Raw genomic sequence first — 25,610 nt, forward strand, 5'->3', positions numbered from 1 at the left:
TGCGCTTGCTCTCTCTCAAATAAACCTTAAAAAAAAAACAACAACAATCCTTTCCATTTTGGAGAGAAATGCATAACCATTAAGAACTTCATGAAAATCTCAGCTTAACCGAAGTGTCTCTAATGTAGTCCCTAGATTAGTGGTCTCAGTTCATTTGAGAATGACAACATGAAGGGATGGCTTATTGAATTATAACTCATTTGTGACTGGTAGATTAACTTTAAAACTCTAAATGGTGTTAGTGCTATGGTTCTTAATTGATAATACACTTCCATAGTTCCAAACATCCATATGCACACAACAGTTTATAAGACAAGACAAAAATAAAAGCAAAGGCATACCAAGGCTTGATGTAAGAGGAAAAAGGAAGCAGTATGTCTTATTATTTCAGCTGAAGAAATACGGAAATAAGATCATTTATCAGCAAGTACAATCTTCTTAGACACATTTCCAAAGGGCAGAACTAATATACTAAGGCTTCCCTAAAAAAGGGTGGACAATAATCTACATGACTCATCCCTCCACTAATTCAAACCCAAAACCCAAGAAGAAAGAATAATTTGACATTTCTATTTTAAAAGAAAAAAATTTTTTCATTTATGCTTCTAAATTCACGTGTAAAGTTTAACTGGCTGGAGTGAACTCTTTAGGAGTTACAACATGAAAGCATATTAGTTATAAACTACACACAAAAGCTGAAAGTCTTAAGATTTTAAGTAATCTCTACACCCAACGTGGGGCTCGAGCTCACAAACCTGCGATCAAGAGTTGCATACTCTACAGACTGAGCCAGTCAGGCACCCCTGTCTTGTTATATTTTATCCCTCCTTTTTGTTCCTCCTTCCCAAAGAGGAACTTTACTCAGTCATAATTGTGGTTGTCTAAGCCAAAGTCTCTACTTGAAACAAGACCTTATTTTCTCCTTCATGCACAGTTACTTCTATTTTCCTGACTTGAAATTCACTTCATTACAACTTCCATAATCTCTGTGATATCATACTGCACTAACTTTTTTGATTAGTAGCTAATGGAAAGTATATGCAATAGAGCTTAAAAGAATTATCAATCACCTGAATATTTCTAAAATGTTACCACAAATAGAAAGAATTAAGCACTTCAACACTTCATATATTGAAAAGAATTGCAAGTCATCTTGAAAAACCTCCAATTCAAAGTTGCTAAGACATAGATTAAAATTAGATTTAAATATATCACCCAAAACCCTCAAAACATACCATAATCCCCAGATACATTTGCAGAAGTTTCAAATACTGATTGACAAGTGTTTTAGGGTTATTATATATTATATATAGATATCTATATCTATAGATATATCTGTCTAAACACAGAAACCAATAAGGAATTATAGGACTCACTTGAAAATATAACAGCTGACATACATAAAGCATTTATTGTATGATAGGCATTGTTCACAGAATTCAGATACAAGTGTGTATATAACCTCACTTCATCAGCACAAAAAACAAGAGATAAGGGCTATAATTCCAATTTTAAAGATGAGAAACTAACTGAAAGATTAAAAAGGGTTCTAGTTGGTGCAGTAAATTCATCCAAAAACAATATACAAATGTGTCAAATACATAAACAATGCATAAAAAATAACATACATATCTTTCAAGCAGTGATAGGGATTGTAAATCCAAAATGGTAAGCAGTGCTGAAGCCAGGAGCCCACCAGAGTCCTAGTTCAAAAACAAGCAGTGGCAGCTGGGAGTCTGGCTTCCTTGGGGAACAGGGACTAAAAGTGTTCCATGTAAGTAAGACAGAGGATTTATCAGAGCTAGGGTTGGGGTAGGGCTCCCTTATAAAGAAAACAACTTGGGGTTTTTTGGCTCAGTCAGTGGAGCATGTGACTCTTAATCTCAGGGTTGTGAGTTCAAGCCCTGCGCTGGTTGTAGACATTCCTTAAAAATAAAAAATTTAGGGATCCCTGTGTGGCAGTGTTAGACTCTTGGTTTCAGCTCAAGTCATGATCTCAGGGTCGTGAGATCAAGCCCTGTATCAGGCTCCGTGCTCAGCTCAGAGTCTGCTTGAGACTCTCTCTCCTGTTCCCCCTGCCCCTTCCCCACAGCGTACATTCACTGTCTCATCTGTCTGTCTCTCTCAAATAAATAAATCTTTAAAAAATAAAATAAAATCTTTAAAAAAGAAAAGAAAAGAAAACAACTTGCCAGCTCTACCTGGGGCTATGGCTTATAGTAAATAACTCCCACGAAGGTTGCAGGACACAGACACAGCTTCAAAATCAAGACAGTAACCAGGACACCCATTAGCTCTGTAACTGGTTCTGCAATATCCACACTATCACCAATATCCCTGAGAGGCAGGAACTCTAAGCCTGGTTCTAGAACTGAGGTCCAGAGGCAAGCATAAAACTTCTAATACAAGGAGGGAAGTGAACATAGAGGGACAGCAAAAGCTCCCTCTCAATAATATCTGATAAATCTGAAAAGGGGTTAATATTCAAAATATATAAAGAACGTATACAACTCAACACCAAAAACGCCCCAAATGATCTGATTAAAACAGGCAGAGGACTTAAATAGGCATTTTTCCAACGAAGACATACAAATGGCCAACAGACACATGAAAAGATGCTCAAAATTACTAATCACCAGAGAAAACCCAAAACCACAATGAGATATCACCTCACACCAGTGAGAATGGCTAATATCACAAAGAAAAGAAGTAACAGACGTTGGTGAGGATGTGGAGAAAAGTGAACCCTCATGCACTGTTGGTAGGAATGTAAATTGGTGCAACCACTGTGGAAAACAGTATGGAGGTTCCTCAAAAAGTCAAAAACAGAAATACTATATGATCCAGTAATTCCACTACTGGGTATTTACCTCCCCCACAAAAAAAAAACCAATATTACTCAAAAAGATATATGCACCCCTGTGTTCAATGCAGCATTATTTACAATAGCCAAGACATGGAAATAACCTCACTGTCCATCAACAGATAAATGGATAAAGAAGATGTGGTGTATACACACACACACACACACACACACAAGAATACTACTCAACCATAAAAAAGAATGAGGTTTTTGCCATTTGCAACAACATGGATAGACCCAGAGGGTATTATGCTAAGTGAAATAAATCAAATGTTAAAAGACAATTGCCACATGATTTCACTTACATGTGCGGTCTAAAAAACAAAACAGAACAGAAATAGGCTTATAAATACAGAGAACAAACCAGTGGTTGCCAGAAGGGACAGGGTGGGGGATAGGCAAAATACGTGAAGGGGATTAAGAGGTACAAGCTTCCAGTTAAATAAATCACAGATATGAAAAGTACAGCATAGGGAATACAGTTAATAACAACCTTTTATGGTGACAGATGGTGACTACACTTACCGTGATGAGCACTATAAAATGTATAGAAGTGTTGAGGGGCGCCTGGGTGGCACAGCGGTTAGACGTCTGCCTTCGGCTCAGGGCANCAGAAGGGACAGGGTGGGGGATAGGCAAAATACGTGAAGGGGATTAAGAGGTACAAGCTTCCAGTTAAATAAATCACAGATATGAAAAGTACAGCATAGGGAATACAGTTAATAACAACCTTTTATGGTGACAGATGGTGACTACACTTACCGTGATGAGCACTATAAAATGTATAGAAGTGTTGAATCACTACATTGTGCACCTGAAACTAATATAACATTGTATGTCAACTATACTTCAATAACAAAAACTTAAAGAAAAAAAAAGAAAAATTAAAAATTGAAAATAATAAAACTGTACTTTCCATAATATATAGAAGACAACTAAATCTGCTGTTGTATCTGAATGATGTTCCATTCTCCATTTCCTACATGTGTAACTATTAAGCCTTTTGGTGCTTCCTCACACCCCTGGGTATTTATAAAATAAATCCTCATTCCTTAAGGTAACCAGAAAAAAACATACCACTCTTAAACCTTTCCTACCTTCCCAACAAACCAATAATCATGATAATCTGAAAAGGCTGGAGTTTTTTTTTTTTAAGTTTTTATTTATTTACTTAGTAATCTTTATACATAACATGGGGCTTGAACTCACAAGCCTGAGATCAAGAGTTGCACACTCCTCTGCGTCAGGAAGTCACCCCAGCAAAAGGTTGTTTTTTAAATGCAATAAAGTTACAAAAACCTATTTCTAACTGGAAAACTTTGACAACTCCAGAACTAAGAATCCAGTTTCCCACAGCTAAAGAAAAGTGTCTTTATAACTAAACTTGTTGATTATGTCTAAGCAAACTTCAAGTGATGCAGGATCTCTCAAATTTAACCTTCCTATTTATCAACCAGACACAGTCCTATTATCAACCAGACACAGGACTTTCCTACCACTAGGAAGGGAGTGGTTTCCAGCTTTAGGATGACACAATTAAAGGGTTCCAAATAGGAATTAAAAATAGTCTCTAGAAGGAATAGCTCAGAATAAAAAGGGTGTTTTAATAAAACAAATATCAAATTAGTAATCCATCACTTAAATTCTAGACCTATCTCTGCTAATAACTAGCTGTGTGACTTTGGCTAACCTAACCTAGACTTCAGGGTCTTTTTTTTTTTTTTTTAAGGTTTTATTTATTTATTTGTCAGAGAGAGAGAGAGAGAGAGCGCATAAGCAGGGGCAGCAGCAGGCAGAGGGAGAAGCAAGCTCCCTGCCAAGCAAGGAGCCTGATGTGGACCGACCTGAGCCAAAGGCAGACACCAAACTGAGACACCCAGGTGTTCCTCTTTTTCTCTTCTAACATTGTAACATTCTTTTAAACATATGATAGGAGTGTTTGCTATACATAGACAAATTCAGCATTTACGTGTTTCTAGAGCTTCAAAGAACTTTATAAATGCTAATGATGCTTGTCTACCGCACTCTCCTTCCCGAAAGTCACGTAGGTAGAATCTAAAGACAAACATTTTCTTGAGACAGTTTTCCAAAATACCTTTTAATATGGTAACATATTATATGCTAGAACTTTGAGGTATAATTTATAAACACTGAAATTCACTTTTTCTTTAAGGATTTATTTATTTGAGAGAGAACTCACTCATGCGCACACACATGGGGGAGAAGAGCAGTGGGAGGAGGGAGAAACTCAAGCAGACACTGCTGCTAATAAGCACGGAGCCCCACTCGGGATTCAATCTCATGACCCTGAGATCATGACCTGAGCTGAAAGTAAGAGTCAGACACTCAACCGACTGCACCACCCAGGCAACCCTGAAATTCACTTTTAAGTGTACACTTTTTTTTTTTTTTTAGATTTTATTTATTTATTTGCTCGACAGAGATAGAGACAGCCAGTGAGAGAGGGAACACAAGCAGGGGGAGTGGGAGAGGAAGAAGCAGGCTCATAGTGGAGGAGCCTGATGTGGGGCTCGAACCCGTAACACCGGGATCACGCCCTGAGTCGAAGGCAGACGCTTAACCTCTGTGCCACCCAGGCGCCCCTAAGTGTACACTTCTGAGTTCGAAAAATACACAGTCATGTAACCACCACAATCAAGATACAGAACAGATAGAGGCAGTATAGAATACCTCAGAAAAGGGGGCGCCTGGGTGGCTCAGTCATTAAGCATCTGCCTTCAGCTCAGGGTGTGATCCCAGAGTCCTGGGATCGAGCCCCACATCAGGCTCATCCGCTGGGAGCCTGCCTCTTCCTCTCCCACTCCCCCTGCCTGTGTTCCCTCTCTCACTGGCTGTCTCTCTCTCGCTGTCAAATAAATAAATCAAAACTTTAAACAAACAAACAAAAAAGAATACCTCAAAAAAATTCCCTCATGCCCCCACCCCCAGCAACCACTAGTCAGTTTTCTGTCCTTTTAGTTTCATTTATTCCAAAATAGCAGAAAAATGGAATCACACAGTATGTGGTCTTCTGAGTCTGGCTTCTTTCACTTAGCATAAGGCATTCGCTATCCACCTATGTTGCTGCATGCACTGCCAAATAGTATTCCACTGTATGAAGGTTCACAGTTGCTGTACATTTGAATTTGTCTCCAGTCTGGGGCATTAGCATAGAGGTTTCAGCTTGACTTAAGTTTTCATTTCACTTGAGTAAATACCTATTAGATCTATTAGATCATTACAGTAAATGTGTGTTTAACTGTATATGAGAACATGCCAAACTGTTTTCCAAAAGACTGTACCAATAATAAATAAGAATTTTTTAATGGTTTTAAGGAAAAATGAGTTTAGATCTTATGTCACAAATTTCATAGAAAGATCCTAAATAGAACCAGATATTATTCAGAGGAAATTATTTTCCTGTGTCCTATATATAGAAAGCAGTTAACAAAGGAAGTTAATTTGATAAATATCCATATTTATCAAATAGACAAATATTTTTATTAGACTTTAAAATGCCAAGTTTGAAATCACACTCATAAACTCTATAGGTCAGACAGTGTGTGTGTTTAAATCCATCTGGCTAGAATGTGGATTTATTTATTTTTTTAAAGATTTTTTATTTATTTGACAGAGATAGAGACAGCCAGTGAGAGAGGGAACACAAGCAGGGGGAGTAGGAGAGGAAGAAGCAGGCTCATAGCAGAAGAGCCTGATGTGGGGCTCGATCCCAGAACGCCGGGATCACGCCCTGAGCCGAGGGCAGACGCTTAACCGCTGTGCCACCCAGGCGCCCCTAGAATGTGGATTTAAACCATCTATTTAGGGGCACCTGGGTGGCTCAATTGGTTGAGCAACTAACTCTTGGTTTCAGCTCAAGCCATGATCTCAGGGTCGTGAGACTAAGCCCCCAGGTGGGGCTTTGTGCTCAGTGGAAAATCTGCTTCTCTCCTTCTGCCCCTCTTCCCAGTGCATGCACCGATACTCTCTCTCTCAAATAAGTCTTTAAAAAAAAAAAAAAAGACCCAATTTAAAAATAAAAAATAAACTGTCTATTTAGAATGGGAGATTCTGCGGGGCACCTGAGTGGCTTGGCTGGTTAAGCGTCTGCCTTCAGCTCAGGTCATGATCCCAAGGTCCTGGGATTCAGCCCTGTGTTGGGCTCCCTACTCAGTAGAGTGCCTGCTTCTCCCTCTCCCTTCCCTCTGCTGTTTCCCCTGCTTGTGCTCTCTTGTTCTCTCTCACTCATGCTCCTTCTCTTCCAAAAAAATAAAATCTTTGAAAAAAAAAAAAATAGAATGGGAGATGCCAAGTGGCTAAGTCTACACAAATACCGGTTATTTGGGACATAAATGAGAAAGATGACATATAATAAAAGATTTGATCTTTCCAACGCACTTGTTCAACTGGCCCTCAGAAATAATTCTTAGCTCTTAATGAGACCACCTGCTTATGAAACCCTCCACTTCCTTTCTATCATTCCCCTGGCTTCACTTGTCTTTTTTATCCAGTACAGATTTCACAGTTCATCAATATAATCACTCCTTGCACTCAATTCAATGTTTCCCATGTCTCTCTCCTTCATACTCTCCTAGCAAAATTCCAGTTAACCTTCTCCATGACCATGACAGAGGGGTGGAATATTGCAGAAAATCACATATCCAGTCAGACTGATTATTGTCATAAATTCACAACAACCTCAATCACAGCAATACTACTTTTTTTTTTTAAGATTTTATTTATTTGAGAGAGAGAGAACGAGAGAGGGAGAGAGAGTTCACAAGAGGGGGTGGGTCAGAGGGAGAAGCAGACTCCCCACTGAGCAGGGAACCTGATGTGGGACTCAATCCTGGGACTCCAGAATCATGACCTGAGCCGAAGGCAATCGCTTAACCTACTTGAGCCACCCAGGCGTCCCACAGCAATACAACTCTTAAAGCTCCCTGTAGTGGCTGTTTTATAACTTTTCCTCAATCCTTAAACACTTCACCCACCTCTCCATTTCTCCCACTCCTTAATTTACAATACCTTCATTAAGAAAATAGAAGCCATCAGATTAAAGTTCCCTATTTTTTCTATAACTAAATCTATAACACCCCCCAAACTGAACCAGTAATCATCTTCTCCCCTACTTTAAAATGAATAAGCATCTTGATTAATTTTTTTAAAGATTTTTTTTTTTTATTTTGAGAGAGAGCAAGTGAGCAAGCAAGAGCAGGGAGAGGGGCAGAGGAAGAGAAGCAGAATCCCAGGCAGACTCCACACTGAGCTCAGAGCCCGACATGGGGCTGGATCCCAAGACCCTGAGATCACGACCTAAGCCAAAACCAAGAGTTGGATGCTTAACCAACTGAACCACCCAGGCGCCCCTCTGATTACTATTAAATGACCACTGAAGTTTGCTCTTTGTATTATCTCTTTCACTTAAAGGTTTCCTTCCTTCCATAATTCACTCTCTCCTGTATCATCAATCTGTCCTCTTCTAAAAGATCATTCTCATTATCATGCAAGCATGTACTATTACCTCCTGTATTTACATGTTTTGTAGAGTATCCCATCATTCCCTACACAGCTATGCTCCTCCTCCCCCATTTCTGTTACCCTTTAGAGCCACACTCCTCAAAAAAGTATCAGCTCTCACAGTCTCTAATTCCCAACTTTCCATTCACTATTCAACCTGCTCCAAACTGGTCTACCTCCACAAGCTCACTGAAACTGCCCCTTAAACAGATGGCATACTTAAAGGAATAAATGAAGAGAGCTTAATGGAGAGACAATTTACCAAAGTGTGGTGAGATTAAGGTAACATATATAGAGAGCAATCAAAAAAGGAAGGAAGGAAGGAAGGAATGAAGGAAGGAAGGAAGGAAGGAAGGAAGGAAAAAAAAGAGAGAGAGAGAGGCCGTTACCTTCTCTGAACTCCTAGAAGGTACAAGCTCTCACCTCTCTGAAGCCTGAAGTTATCAGAACCAGAAAAGGCTATGGCGATGGAAAAGGTACCCCGTAGCTACAGGTAGAGGTATGCAGTTTTTCCGTAAACTGCAGCCACACAGGGAAGAGGAAAGGGAATAAATACCCTAATCTCTTTTTCCTTCCACTGCCCAATCTCCTGTCAACTGTATCTCCACTGGCTGAACACAACATGAAGCCAGAAGGCAAAGAAGCCTGGGTGACGCCAACCATAGAGGTCAGCCTTCTGAAGCACAAAGAAGGGAAGAAAAGGGCAAAAACAGATCTGAAAAGACACAGAGAGATGACCAACACAAGATCATCAATAACTTCCACTTTGATAAATCAAATTGGCACTGTTCCTCTCTCGGCCTCCATGACATGACAAATCCTGGATTCTCTCCATATAAACTCTCTTCTCCTCCCTCACTAGAAGGAATATTTGGAGTTCCTCTCAGCTCAGTACCAGACAGCTGATTCTACCCTTTCCTCATGGCTCTCAATACCATCTATACAATGACAATTCCCAGCATCACCTCTCCTTAAGCTCCAGCCTCCCATATCTCAACACTATCATTTAGATGTCAGTTGGAAATTCACAGATCCAAAACAATGATTCTCATCCTCTTAAAAAAAAAAAAAAAAAAAAAAAGTTCTTTTCCCAGTCCTCCTATATCTCAATAAATACCAAGCCAGAAATGTGGGAAATAGCTTTGATTCCTTTGATTTTTCTCCTTCACATCTAATCCATCAGTAAATCTTGAAAATTCTAAATGTATCTGAATTCATCCATTTCGGTCTCTACTTCCAACACCCTTCTAAATTGCTCTTCCTGCTTTCTCTTTTGCTTCTCCCTACAATCTATCGGATAATAGTCATGATGATCTTTTAAAAATGTGTATCATAGGTTGCCTGGGTGACCCAGTCAGGTAAGCATCTCACTCTTGCTTTCAGCTCAGGGAATGATCCCAGGGTCATGAGGCTGAGACATGAGTCTGCACTCAGCGGGGAGTCTGCTTCTCTCCCTCTGCCCCTCTCCCAGCTCACTCAGGCTCTCTTTCTCTAAAATAAATAAATCTTTTAAAAATGTATATCATATTTATCTTATCCTTTGCTTAACATCCTTCAATGGCACCCCATTTAGAACAAGATCCCAATCCCCTACAGCAACCTACAAGGCACTTCATGACTGACCTCTGTATTTATACCTATCTAAGCTCATCTTACAAGCTCACTAAGCTTTCCTCACACTCACTAAGCTGTTGCCTGACTTCAGTTCCTCAAAAATTCAAGCTCTTTCTTACTTTACTCTTTCCACAAGCACAAAATACTTCCAGCTCTGTGCATGGTGGTTCCTTCTAATTCTTCATACCAATTCAAATGTCAATCCTAAGTGTGGCCTTCGCCAACCAGATCAAAACTGGTTCCCCTGTTATTCTCCCACCATAGAATACCATTCATTATTTTCATTGCATATTCTCAAATGGCAATCTTCCTCTGTACTTATTATTGTGCATCTCCTTCCCCTACACTATAAGCTTCACTGAGGGCAGAGATGATTAAATTAATTCAATTCCAACACCACTCAGGACCCACTACATGCAAGGAACTGTGATAGGCAACTGTGGGAGTTACAAAGAATAAGTCAAAGTGACAAGGATCTTGTTCCCAGTAGGTACATAATCTACTTAGGGAGGAAAAATGTATGTAACTATAAATGCAGAGCAGATAATATGCCATATCATACTGCTACAAAGTGCTATGGGATCAAAAGGGAAAGACATAAAAGTAGAAAAAGTGATAAGAAAGCCCTCATATAAGAAGATGGTTCTATGATGGCTTAGAAGGTAACAGGAAAAAAAAAAAAAAAAAGCATTCAAGGCAGACCAAAAAGCCTTAATAAAAGGACAAAAATGGAAAAAAGTAAAGGACAGGGGCACCTGGATGGCTCAGTTGGTTAAGTGTCTACCTTCATCTCAGGTCATGATCTCAGGGGACTGAGTCCCACTTCTGGCTCCTTGCTCAGCAGGGAGTCTGCTTCTCCCTCTGCCTGCTGCTCCCCCTGCTTGTGCTCCCTCTTTCTCTGACAAAAATAATAAAATCTTAAAAAAAAAAAGTAAAGGACATATAAGAAGAAGAGGTTAAAAAGATCAAACCAGCTACAGCATAGAGAAACTGTAGAGTTCCACTGAAATCATGTTTGATGATGTTAGTTAGGAAACAGAAAACAAAATTTTCAGTGAGTGTGCTATAGAACTCAACCTTACACACTACAAAATGAAAATATGAAGTATTTTCAAGTAAACAAAAACTAATGTCCTTTCCAGGTCTGAAGTTCAAATGATGGCGCTCATACAACACAACTAGTTGTAAAGTAAAAGTGCTCATTAAAAGCATATTTCATCAATTTCATGTGGAATTTATCATGACTTTTAAGGTGGTTTTAAACTGTCTAAACAACAATTTTTCAAAAATCCTACTTACTCTTTCCAAAATTTTAATCCAAAGGGAGTATCGAAAGAGGTGGCAGGCAGGGAGACCAGGGGTAGGACCATTCAAGATATTTAATATTACACCCAGCCCAAATTCGAAAGTAACTTAGTTAAATACTACCAAAAGAAAAAGGCAAGTTTTTTAGGAATATTTTCAAAAGTCATAATTTTATGACTGATATTAACTTGTAACACTATTATTCATAAGCCTTTAGAGGGTAACTGGCTGTTGTTCACTGTATTCATTCACTAAGACTATACTGATTACCGATCAAATACCCAGAAAGTCTAAGCAGAATACACAAAAATCACAGAATTTTAAAGGTTAACAGAGATTTAGAAGAATAACCAAGATAATTTTAAAGAATAACAAAGTGGGGGTATGAAGCCTCACCATACCAGATATCTAAATCTACTACAAAGCTATAGTAAATAAAGACAGTGTGATACTGGCTCTAAGATAGGCAAACAGAGCATAAAAACAGGCCCACACTGGGGTGCCTGGGTGGCGTAGTTGTTAGGCATCTGCCTTCGGCTCAGGGTGTGATCCCGGCATTCTGGGATCGAGCCCCACATCAGGCTTCTCTGCTAGGAGCCTGCATCTTCCTCTCCCACTCCCCCTGCCTGTGTTCCCTCTCTCGCTGGCTGGCTCTCTCTCTATCAAATAAATAAAATCTTAAAAAAAAAGAAAACAGGCCCACACGTAAATAGAAATATGACATATGACTTAAGATCCTTACTGAAAATCAGTGACAAATGGATACTGCTCTAAAAACAGCATTGGCACACTTATTTTTGATATTTAAAAAGCTGAATTATTAAAAAAAAGAATTATATTCATTATATTATTCACTATAATTTCAGAATAATTTGAATATTTCAGTATTAAAAACCTTTAAAGATCATCAAGTCCAATACCATCACCTCATAAAAGAAAAATAAAGACCCAGAGAAGTTAAAACATTTAGCCAAATCACAGAGTGGGGCTACACAGGAATTAAATTCATATCTTATGATTTCTTTATTCAAGAATTTACAGGGGCACCTCGGTGGCTCAGGTGGTTAAGTGTCTGCCTTCGGCTCAGGTCATGATTCCAGGGCCTTGGGGTTGAGCCCCATGGTGGGCTCCCTGCTCAAGAGGAGGGAAAAAAAAAAACTTTAAAAAAAAAAGAAGAAGAAGAAGAAGAACTGACATTCTTGGGATACCTGGCTGGCTCAGTCACAAGAGCATGTGACTCTTGATCTCAGCATCATGAATTCGAGCCCCATGTTGGATGCAGATTACTCAAATAAATTTAAAAAAAATTTTTTTTAATTTACATTCTCTCATTTAATACACACCAAATGCTTCCCATCTACCCCAATTTGTTTAAGTCACCCATGATATCAACAATACCAAATCAGAAGTGGAAGAAGACAAAAAAGGTGTGGCAACATAAAAAGCCAATTTATACTTTCATTTCTTTCCAACCTCAAACCTTCTTTCAAGGAAACTGACCAAATAAATCTATGGTTATCTGGCTGGATCAGTCCATAAAGCCTGTAACTCTTGATCTCGGGGTTGTGAGATCCATCCCACACTGGGTGTAGAAATTATTTAAAAATAAAATCTTAAAAAAAAAAAATACAGCCCTCAAAGATCAATCTTGCCTAAATCCAAACTAAAGACAAAGAGTTTCAGTATGCAGGAGATTCAGGAAGAAAAGAATTTTAAGACTGTGATTCTTATGTCAGCGCTTCAAAAGTATCTATGAATATCATTTATTTAAGGAGTGCTGTTATTAGGCCCAACATTTTTCAGGCACAAGCTCCATCAACCTCATATCTCACTCAGTTTGTTTCCAGAGGATGTTAAACATTTACATTTAGAGATTTTCACAAAGACCAGTTAAACAAACATGGCTGAAGACTGTCTGAAAGTAGTTGTTCCAATTCCAAGGCTCAATTAAGGTATAGACAGAAATGACATCTCTAGGAGAGCGCTCAATCTCAGGTTACTAGGGTTGTTCATCTGTTAACTCAGATAAAACTTTCCTTCCATAAATCACGCCCCCTGGGATACATGACAGGAGTACTGATAGTGAAGTGAGGGAAACCTGTAGAGAACCTATTTGCAAAATTAAAATCCCAATTTAAACTATGACCACCACTACCACAGAAGGATATGCTCTATAAAGAACATAAAATTGACTGTATTTAACCACTTGAGCACTGAAGGGTAAGAATATGACCTCTGGAGCCAGACTCCCTATGTCTGAGTCCACCATTTGCTCTATGATTTTGGGCAAATGCTTTAACCTCTTTGCCTCAAATTTCTCAACAGGAAAATAAGGATAATAAAGACAGGGGCACCTAGATGGCTCAGTCGGTTAAGTGTCTGCCTTGGGCTCAGGTCATGATCCTGAGGTCCTGGGGTGTTATACCTGCTTCTCCCTCTCCCCCTGCCCCCACAACTCGAGCTCACTCTCTCAATAAATCAAATCTTCAATAATAATAATACCTACCCTCACAGGAGTTATTACGAAAATTAAATTAGTGCATGTAAAGCACTTAGAACAATGCCTGGAATACAGCATCAGCTGCTGCTAGTATTACTACTAACACCTAATCCCACTACTAGACTATCAGTTCTCACACGTGGCTCAAAAACGGGCTAGTTTCCCAGCCAGATCATGCAATTTTAATGTTCCTGAATCAATGATTCAATATATCAAATTCAAAAAACAGCTCTACAAAACATAGCCCAAGTCTTCCTTTTAAATCATTTACTTACCAAACGAAATTCTCACAAATATTAATGAACAGTGTAAGTTTACTTATCTCCAAGAAATCTATGAATTATCACTATGATATGGAACTTCTGAAAAATCTTATGCTTGAAATAAATCTTTTTCATTTTAATTACAAATTGAGCTCTGATCTTACAAATCAGATTAATAAATCTAAATCCACATATAGTAATAAAATATACTGAACCTTTTACTAACATATTTACTATTAATTTGGAAATTTGCCCTTATGAAGATTTAAACAAAAAAAAAAAAGAGAGAGAGAATGCTCAACATCTTTAGCCATCTGAAAATGCAAATAAAAACCATTCTAAGACATCATTTTATACCCACTAGACTGGCTAAAAAAAAAAAAAGAAAGAAAGAAATTAACAACCCAGGTGGTGGCAACGATAGGCAGGAACTGAATCTCATACACTGCTAGTGGATAACCATTTGGCAATTTCTTATGAAGTTAAACATACATCTACCCTGTGATGCAACAATTCCACTCTTAGGTAGTCAACCAAAAGAAATGAAACATGTTCACAGAAAGACTTGTACAATAATGTTCATAGCAGCCTTATTCATAACAGGCAAAAACTGGAAATAACACAAATGTCTACCAACAGGAGAACAGAAAACAAAGTGTGGTATTCACAAAATGGAATACTGTGCGACCTAGGAAGTTATGTCTTTTTATTTTCTTCAAATTCTCATTTTAAAATGTATTTTAGGGGCGCCTGGGTGGCTCAGTCGTTAAGCGTCTGCCTTTGGCTCAGTGCGTGATCCCGGCGTTTTGGGATCGAGCCCCACATCAGGCTCCCCTACTAGGAGCCTTCTTCTTCCTCTCCTACTCCCCGTGACTGTGTTCCCACTCTCACTGGCTGTTTTTCTCTCTGTCAAATAAATAATAAAATCTTAAAAAATAAATAAATAAAAATTAAAAAAAATAAAATGTATTTTAATCCCTAGTTGAAGCTAATTTTTATTCTGAAAATAAACTTATTTTTTGTTTAGTAACTCACTTGCGTTTTTTTGCCAAAGATAAACTTTTGAGGAATTTTTTAGTTGGTGCCATAAGTAGCAAATGACACCTGGCTGGCTCAGTCAGTATGGCATGCAAGTCTTGATCTCGGGGACTGTGAGTTCAAGCCCCACACTAGGTACAGATTGCTTAAAAATTAAAAAAATTAAAAAAATTAAAAAGAAAGAGAGAGAGAGAGGCAAATAAATCTCAGGGTTTTATCAAGCAATACCACTTTTTATTAAGTAAAACTCTTAAAAGTACGTGCGCATACATATTTTTCTTTTTTTTTTTTTAAAGATTTTATTTATTTATTTGACAGAGACAGTGACAGCCAGCGAGAGAGGGAACACAAGCAGGGGGAGTGGGAGAGCAAGAAGCAGGCTCATGCAGAGAAGCCTGATTTGGGGCTCGACCCCATAACGCCAGGATCACACCCTGAGCTGAAGGCAGACGCTTAACGACTCTGCCACCCAGGCGCCCCCATACATACTTTTTTCTTATGCATTCTTGGTGCATGTTCCTCCTAAGTGTTCCCTCCAGAAATTTTCCATGTATATACAAAAAAGAAGACTTGCTTAAAATGGCTACTTCAATGGAAACAGTGTCTTAGGGAGATACAAGTAGGACTTAAGGTACATTGAATAAATTGTGGCCTAGCAATGGTTTAAATGGCACTGTATTTAAAAGGGCATACAATCGCTGTAACTTTCTATTTTTTAACAAAAAAATAAATATACAAAACAAAATGAATCTCAAAAATATGTTAAGCACAGAAGCCAGATAAAAAGAGCATATATCCCATTTATATGAAATTCAAGAACAGACAAAATCAGAAAGCAGTTGCAGGGAGGGAGGGCAAAACAAAATTTAAAGGGACATTAACATTCAGCAGGAAGTCTGCTTCTCTCTCTCTCTCCCCCTTCCTCTGCTCGTTCTCTCTCTCTCAAATAAATAAGTAAAATCTAAAAAGAGAAAGGGACATGATCATTTATGTAAATTAAGTCCATCTTTGAATATTATCCATCCCTAAATCCCACATAAAAATTAGACACCACTCAAAAAAAAAAAAAAAGGACAAAGAACAGGAACATAACTTCACTTAAAGGAAATACTTAAAGGTTAATGATAATATTTAAAATGTTCCACTAGTGATAAAATACAAATTTCAGAAACCAGTTACTATTTTCTCCCTATCAAATTAGCCAATATTTTTCCATGATAACACTGCTGGCAAGAGTATATATCTCAAGCTCATACACTGCTAATGGGAACGTAAATTTGTACAACCTTTCTAGAAAGCAATTATGCAATGTTTTGCTCTCTTGAGAACCCTCAGAAATGCACACCTTGACTTGATAATTCCACTTACAAGAATCTATCTTAACAATATAGAAATGTGGACAAAGATCTGTGTTTAGCAATATTCAATGAAGTTCCGTTTATAATAATTGGAAATTAATAATCTGAATGTGAAAACTATGGAAATCAGTTGTATAAATGATGATATATCCTTTAATGGAATACTCCTTAGCTGTTTTAACCTGTTTTCAAATAATTATAATGAAATTAAAAGTGCATGTTAAAAAAAGCAGGTTCCACGGGTGCCTGGGTGGTTCAGTCAGTTAAGTGACCAACTCTTGGTCTCAGTTTAGGTCTTGGTCTCAGGGTCGTGGGTTCAAGCCCTGCGTTGGGCCACATGCCCAGTGCAGGACCTTAAAAAAAAAAAAAAAAAAAAGCAGGTTCCAAAATTATGTGTTCAATAAAAATATGCATGAGGAAAAATAGATGATAAATGTTAATGTCATTAAAAAAATAATGAAGGGTCAGAGCACCTGGGTGGCTCAGTCGGTTGAGTGCTTGGCTCTTGATTTTGGCTCTGGTCATGATCTGGGTGGTGGGATCAAGCCCTGCCTTGAGTCCTCAACGTGCTGCGCCCTCAGAGTGGAGTCGGCCTGAGGTTCTCTATCTCCCTCTGTGCCCCCACCACGTGCACATGCGTGCGCGCGCACACACACACACACACACACACTCTTGCTCAAAATAAATCTTAAAAAAAATAATGAAGAGTCACTATCATAGAAACTATGATTGTATTTCAGTGTCTGGGCTTTCTTGTAAAAGCACAAGTGATATCCCACACTACCTAGTCTACTAGAGGGGGGAAAAGAGACCAAAAAAATAAGAACATTCATTAAAGGAACACACCATTAGTATTATTTCAGATATGAACAGCCAACTTATTAAATGAAGTCAAAGCCCTTCAAGGTACGTTAACAAATCTATAAGAAAAAGTTACAGAATTCACAACAATGCAAATATGTATCAATCGTGTTTAATTTGAACTAGAGAAAATAATTAAGTGATTTAGTTATTTTCCACAGGACTAAGCTCAGCTCTTTTACAAAGCAATGAAAAAGGGAAAGGCACAGCAAGAAGTCAAGCCAGCAACCTAATTTCCCAGGAAATTAGTTCTTACTTGGCAAAGTACTGTCCTCATATTCTAAAAAAGCAGAACTCTACAAAGAGAAATGAGACACACAAAATTCAAATAGCATTGTAAAAGATGTACACTTTTCCCTTTGCTCTTAAGATCTCCAAAAAGAAAAAAAAAATAATGCATATTAAAACATAGGAAAAAGGAGCTCAATTTAGAGTTAAATGTTCTTTTTTTTTTTAAGATTCATTTATTTGACCGGGGCGGGGGGGCGGTGGGCAGAGGGAAAGGGAGAATCTCCAGCAGACTCCCCACCAAGCCCAGAGCCCCAACACAGGGCTGCATCTCACGACCCATGAGATCAGGACCTGAGTAGAAGTCAGGAGTTGGTTACTTAACCAACTGAGCCTCCCAGGATCCCCAAGTTAAATGTTCTTTAAACAAAGAATCAGTTTATCTCAAAATGCTAAGTAAATCACACAAACTGTAAAAGAATTATATTTTTATTATATTTTAAATGAAAAGGAAAATACCATGCTATTTCTCACTTTCAACTAGGATTACATGGAAAACTGTAATACTAATTACATTAATTCTTGATTTTGAATTTACCAAGGTTAATTAAGATCCTTATAATTTTTCCTCTATGTTTTTTTTTTTAAGATTTTATTTATTTATTTATTTGACAGAGAGACAGCCAGCGAGAGAGGGAACACAAGCAGGGGGAGTGGGAGAGGAAGAAGCAGGCTCCCAGTGGAGGAGCCTGATATGGGGCTCGATCCCAGAACACTGGGATCACGCCCTGAGCCGAAGGCAGATGCTTAACGACTGCGCCACCCAGGTGCCCCAATATAATGTTTTTAATCATCACTATAGAACATTTCCTTGAATTTCCAATTTAAATAATAAGGACTTAGTATTTGATTTTCCCTCAGAAAAAGGCTACATGTTTAATTCAAAAGAAGTGTCTTTTTTAGATAAAAGGGTATTAGGATAGGTGAGTTAAAGAGCAGACAGGCACCTGGGTGGCTCAATCAGTTAAGCCTCTGACTCTTGGTTTCAGTTCAAGTCCCAATCTCGGGGGTCCTGGGATCAAGCCCCGTGTGTGTGTCATCCCTGCTCAGCAGGGAGTCAGCTAGATTCTCTCTCTCCCTCCACCCCTCCCTCCCCTCATGTGGGTGTGCGTGTTCGTGCACTCACTCTCTCTCTCTAAAATAAATAAATTTTGGGATGCCTGGGTGGCTCAGTTGGTTAAGCTTCTGCCTTCATTTCTGGTCATAACGGGATCAAATGGAGTCGTGGACTGGTCTCCTTGCTCATCGGGGAGCCTGCTCCTCCCTCTGCCTGCTTTGCCTGTAGCTCTCCCTGCTTGTGCACTCTCTCTCTCTCACACGCAAATAAAATAAAATCTTTTAAAAAATAAAATAAATCTTAAGAAAAAACAAAAAAAATTAAGAGGGAGGTTGGGAGAGAGTGGAGAAAAAAGAGGGAAAAAAAGAAGAGGTACAATAGAAACTATTCTTCCCTTAAGTATGAGGTTTAAAAATCTGACCCTGATTTCCATTAAAGGTCCGACACTGAAGCTTGTGTAGAACTATGGACACAAGGCTGCATTGTAAGCAGAAAAATGACACCTGAACTTCACTTAATGTTCAAGTATGAAATAATATAAGGATGAAATTACACAATCATATATTTAAATCAGTGGATTCACTTATAACCCGTTCTTGCAACTCTTGCAATGCTTCCCTTGGCACCATGATCCCAACTGCCACATTAGACCAAAAGGCCAACAAACTGCTACCTGGAAGAATTAGTAACAAAGCAGAATATTTTATTAAACTTTTGTAACAGAGGTGCCTGGCTGGCTCAGTTGGAAGAGCATGTGACTCTTGATCTTGGGGTCATGAGTTAGAGCCCCATGTTGGGTGTAGAGATTACAAAAAAAAAAAAAAAAGCTTTCAAAGAAAGGAAGGAAGGAGAGGAAGGAAAGAAGGCAGAGGATGGAAAGGAAGATAGGAAAGGAAAAAAGGAAGGAAGAAAGAAAATATTTGCAAATCCAGTATCTAATAAGGGACTTGTGTCCAGAATGTGTATTTTTTACAACTCAAACTCAATAATAAAAAACAAATAACCCCATTTTTTAAATGGGCAAGGGATCCAAAAAAAAAAAATTTCTCCAAAAGAAGATAAACGAATAGCTTATAAACCCATGAAAAAATTTTCATCATTAGCCATCAGGGAAATTCAAAACAATACCACAAGGAGTTATCACTTCACATCTACTAGGATAGCTATAATAAAAAACCAAAAGTAATAACAAGTGTTGGTGAGAATGTGGAGAAACTGGAATGCTCATTCCCACTCCTGGTGGAAATACAAAATGGTATATATAGCTGCTTTGGAAAACTGAGTTACCATATAAGCCAGCAATTCTACTACTACTAGATATATACCAAAGAAATGAAGGGGCACCTGGATGGCTTAGTCGGCTGGGCCATTGACCCTTGGTTTCCACCCGGGGTTATGATCTAATGGGGGGTGGGATGGAGGCCCAGTCAGACTCTGCACTCAGTGAGGAGTCTGCTTAGGGTTCTCACCCTCTGACCCTCCACGTGTGTGAGCTCGCTTTCTCTCAAATGAATAAATAAATCTTAAAAAAAAGAAAAGAAAAGAAAACACATGTCCATACAAAAACCTGTATAGGAATGTTCATAGCAGTTTTGTTTGAATAGCCAAAACCTGGAAAAAATCCAATGTCTATCAACAAAAGATTTTTAAATTTGTGATATAACTATATATTGGAATACTACTCAGCAATAAAAAGGAATAAATTTCTGATGCACAAAATAACATGGATAAATTTCAAATAAATTACATAGAGTGAAAGAAGCCAGACCTATCAGAAAAAGTACATACTACAATTCTCTTTACATAAATTTTAGAAAATGCAAAATAATCTATAATGATAGATTATTAGTGGTTACCTCTACGGGTGGAAAGGGAGAGATATATTACAAATTGGCACAAGGAAACTTTTAGAATGGTTAAGTATGTTCCTTATCTTGATTGTGGCGGATAAATAGGTAAAAACTCATCAAACTGTATACTTAAAATATCTGCAACTTCACTGTATGTCAATTATACCTGAATAAAGCTGTCAAAAAAAAAAAAAAAGAGAGAGAGAGAGAAAGAGAGAGAGGGAGAAAAAAGAATACATTTGCCATGGGGGGGGGAACAGAAGTATGTCAGGGTTTCTGAAATGGCACACTTGGGTAAGGAAAAGGTAGAAAAAGTACGCTGAGAGCTTTTAAGGATGAACCTTTTTAAAAGTCAAAATAGGAAAAAAAATAGATTTTCTAAAAAAGTCAAAATAGTAACTAATCCTTATATGATAACAGCTGAATATTCAACATCCACTGACAGAGCAAATAGTCAAAACAACCAATGCTACTATGAATTCGGTCTAGTCTTCAAAATAAAAAATTTAATTCATCTCAACATTTATATAATATAGATAGCATATGTAATATATACGTACGTATATATGTATGAAAGTAGTAAGTTGTAAGTATATATGTGTTTTAAGTATAATTAAATTTTAGAACTTACTACTTTTGTCTACAGGTAATATTTGATGAGCAAATGAATTAATTGTACAAAACATCCACCCCAATTCAAAGAGTTTGAAGAGTAACAGATTGAGAATTGCTGAAGGATATTCAGTGCCAAGGATATTCAATACTTAAATTTTAGCTTAAAAAAATAGAAGCCAGATCTAATGAAAAATTTACCTAACAGGTTCCATACCTATACTTCATAACCAAAAGAATTTTGGGATTAGTTATAACATTGCTAATCTGGGTGTAAATAATTAAGAATTTACTGTGACCTTAAAGGCAAAAAATACAGCTGAATTAAAAGAAAGAGTCAGGTTATTCAACAGATGGGACTAAAAATAAGACAGTCAAGAAGAATTCAAGATTGAAGTTTAAGTTTCATAAATCAACTTAATATTATATTTCTCTGTGTTACTGGCTTCCCTGACTTTGCCTTTACTCAGAAGCCAAGCAGTGTTCTACAGCTTTCAATCTTTCTTCTTCCCTAAGTAACCGGGGAAAAAAATCTGATAATCATTTTCCTCATTAACTATATGTACCTTAATATAAGTAAGTTACTACAATTAAGATTTTGCTATCTAATCAGAGAACTCAGGACTTTGAACCTGATTAGAAGAATATAAAGAATCAGCAAGCAAGTGAGGAGAAACAGATTTGGCGGTAAGAAAAGGGGAAGACACTGAACACTAATTATTAATACACCAGCTCCTTGGTAACCCATTTAGATGACAGGGGGTCTCTTCCCACTGCTTAATCCTAGACTCCACTGGGAAGGACAAGTGGTATGGTTTGGCCTAGTTACAATTGCTACGGACCTATTCCCAAGAGCTGCAGAAGCAGAGACAAGTGTCCAGCTTTCTAATTCCACATGGTCCTGCCCAGGCTCCCATCCTCTAGGACTAACAATTCTCAATCTATTATTCACTTGCATTCTGACCTGCTTTCCCGAGTGGAAGATAACAAAGGAAGAGTTATGGCAAGCAGTGGAAACTGCACAGAACAAAAAAATATGTCCATGGGAGAATGCTGCAAATAGGATCATCCTCCTTTACATATGTCACTCTAGGAAAACTGCCAAGAGTGGCTCACTACTCTAGACATACTTCCTACAGCTCCTCCAGACTCCTCCTTAAACACATGTCAGTGTTCTCCTCATTCTCCGTTAGTTTCAATCCTCCTTTTGCCCCAAGATTTCCGAGTGTGTATTTTACATTCTCAAAAATACATAGCAGTATCATAAGGACATCCTACTTATCAGAACCTGTGTCTCACATCTGAACAAACATCCTAAAGCTTCATACAGTATTTCTAACTTTAATAATGAAATTTCCAATAGGATATATTACTGAAACAAATTTTCTTGGCAAATAAAAGGATTTATTTTAATGTCAAGATAAAAAAATAAGATAGCAAAATTCTTTTTCAGTATTTAAGGAGTACAATTGTTTCCTTTCTCCTTAGCCCTATCAAGGAAACATGTATCAGAGTTCAGAAACGGAAAATTCAAGAGCCATTCTGTGGAAATCAAAATCTATCAAACACAATAGATGCTTTGGCAAGCCCAAAATTAAATGCTGGTTTTCAAGTACCCTATTAAATAAACAACTTTTTTTTTAAGATGATAAATTTACCAAGGGACCTTTTCTGATAAAAGTCGTTCTCTCACAAACTGAAAAACAGACATAGGTTTCTGTACTTTTACAGAACTAGATTTTCAGGCACCAACATTTCCATTAGGATTTACTGTATAAAGGCTAGAAGCAGAGAGAGCAGATCAGAAGCTATTTATAAAAGAGGATAAAACGCTACTGAAATAGAAAAAAAAACTTAATTAACTAGTGTTAATTGAACTTCTACTTTTTAAAATCATTTACTTGAATTTTCTTTGATATATGAAATTAAGTCTCACTAAATTGTACAGTCAGGAGCATACAGTTTCTTTGGGATTTAAAAACCACCATTTATTCAACTACAGATTAATAAATCTCATTGTAAAGTAAGTTGAGCAATCAGAGCTATTCATAGATAAGTGTGATTAAATTATGGGTGAATAAGTCAATTGAATAAAGTCCACTTATTAAAAAGCAAGTAATCAAACGAGTCAATGTTCACAATTACAAAGAATGAACTTTCATATTTTCCCACAATTATTAAGATTTTACATTCCTCCATCATTTAGTAAAAAACTGAATGATCTCTACAAATGTACCCACCAACTGCACAAGTGATTTACAGAACCACCATTTTGGTGGTAGGGATACTCCATTTAACACAATGCAAGGAATTAAAAAGCTTTCATCCTTGGAACCTTTGTCACAAAAATGAGTAAATTTTTCTGTGAAAAGAGTGCTTATGTTTTTCAATTCAAATATGTGATGATTATATGTTTTGTAGTCTTCCAAACAAAAATAAAATTTTTAGTGAAATATAAAAATCTGAGAAAAATTATTTTTGAGAGACAAGAAATTATGTAAAAATCCTAATGTGGGGCGCCTGGGTGGCTCAATAGGTTAAGGATCTGCCTTCAGCTCAGATCCAGGATCCAGTTCTGATTCAGGCTCCCTGCTCAGTGGGGGTGTGCTTCTCCCTCTCCCCCTGCTCATATCTCTCTCTCTCCCCCCCCCCAATAAATAAATAAATTTTTTTTAAAAATCCTAATGCAAAGACACCAAGAGTTTCTTCACAATTTCATAAAACATTAATGAGAGGGTTACATAAACTCCCTGAATTAAAGATTTTAAGGAGAACTGCAAGAATCTCTGTTTCCAATACTGCTTTCTCTGGTCTTTATCCACAAAAACTAATGTAACTCAACTCTTCCTAAATATAAACCATCTAGGTTTTTATAGAAGAAAATCAACCCAAGAACAGCGCAGAAAATACATATATATTCTTTTTTTTTTTTTTAAAGATTTTATTATTTATTTGACAGAGAGACAGCCAGCAAGAGAGGGAACACAAGCAGGGGGAGTGGGAGAGGAAGAAGCAGGCTCATAGCGGAAGAGCCCGACGTGGGGTTCGATCCCAGAACGCCAGGATCACGCCCTGAGCTGAAGGCAGACGCTTAACCGCTGTGCCACCCAGGCGCCCCATACATATATATTCTTAATATCGCTTTAAAAAGGTACCGTAGATTACAATGAACTCCCTCAAACAAGTTAAATTTACAACATATGCCACATCCAGTTCATTTTCAAGGGAGAAAAACATCCAAACAAAAGCTCTTGTTCAATAAACTATTTACTTTGTAGTTAAGCCTCTATCCCAGGTGCATTTTACTGTGATTATCACTTTCTTCGCTCTTAAAAAACCTAGAAATCTAAAATACACAAGTATATCTGATTCCCTTAAAAATGCTTTTATATGTTTTGTATTAGTGTAAGGCCATGAGAAGCTTTAAATAATTTTCACTCTCTTTTAAAAAGACGGTGCTTTTCTCCTTTGAAATGTGTCTTATTTGGCTTTTGGTTATTTTCTACACATGAACTGTTCTCAAACCAGTCCATTTCAGCATTACTTGTTTACTGCCAATATGTCTATGTATACGTAGGTTTTTTACAGACAGTGCTTTACAGTAAGTACAGTGGCATAAAAAGAGGGTAAACAAGAGGGCACAAGTGAAACAAACGTGTACCACATCTGAGAAACACCACTCGATTTCATTTCTCTGCCTCAAATTTCCTTAAGTCCTCATACCAAAGATTCTCAATATCTAAAAAGAGGCACAACGCAGTATGTGATAAGGCAAACACAAGAGAAACCAAATCAGAAGCTGAAGAAACTTAATAGAATGTATCACCACCAGAGACAAATTACCAGAAAAAGAAAAATAAAGATATAAATAATAAACCCGGTCCTAGAAATCCCCTACTGAAGGATTACTTTTGCTCCACTGGATGGCTCGAAACAATTTTTTAAACTCTTTTGACTGTAAGAAATATACTTTACATCATGACCTAGTACACACACATATGAGAAAAATTTCCCAATTATTTTCCTTACCGAGTGCAATTCTGTTCTATTTCATTTTATTTTCAATGCTGACGGTAACCCACTAAATTGATTTTATAAATTACTAATAAATCATGATCCACAGTTTGAAAAACACAGGCTTCACAGAGGGTATCCCTTATATTTGGATCATTTTTGCAATCTGCCTCTACTTGTCTCTAGCAAGGTAGACAGATATTTTAAGGTTGCTACATTATTACTGTTTTCATTGAAGCAAGTGGTTTTTAAAGTGTGATCCTCTGACCAACATAAGCATCACCTGAGATTAATGCAAATTCTCAGGATCCAGCCCAAATTTACTGAATTAGAAACTCTGGAGGGGGCCAGCAGTCTGTATTTTACCAAGCCCTCCAGGTGATTCTGGTGCAAGCTAAAGTTTGAGAACCACAGCATAAAAAAAAAATTTTTTTTAATAAAAAATAAAAATTAAAAAAAAAAAAAAA

At 37.5% G+C, this 25,610-nt stretch overlaps 1 protein-coding gene across 10 annotated transcripts in view; it reads right to left on the minus strand.

Moving 5' to 3' along the window:
- NUMB (NUMB endocytic adaptor protein) overlaps positions 1 to 25,610 on the minus strand; it is a 176,620-nt gene that overhangs the window by 149,349 nt on the left and 1,661 nt on the right. Inside the window, exon 1 of one of the 10 annotated variants that reach the window (XM_034642995.1) lies at positions 3,626 to 3,647. The exons of 8 other annotated variants lie outside the window; for them this stretch is intronic. The gene's annotated coding sequence lies outside the window, so the exon portion shown is untranslated. Of the gene's footprint in view, positions 1 to 3,388; positions 3,425 to 3,625; positions 3,648 to 25,610 lie in introns of those variants that run through there. One more of the 10 variants, XM_034642994.1, reaches the window with a different exon arrangement.

This window comes from Ailuropoda melanoleuca, chromosome 14 (assembly GCF_002007445.2).
Source record: "Ailuropoda melanoleuca isolate Jingjing chromosome 14, ASM200744v2, whole genome shotgun sequence".
NCBI lineage: Eukaryota > Metazoa > Chordata > Mammalia > Carnivora > Ursidae > Ailuropoda > Ailuropoda melanoleuca.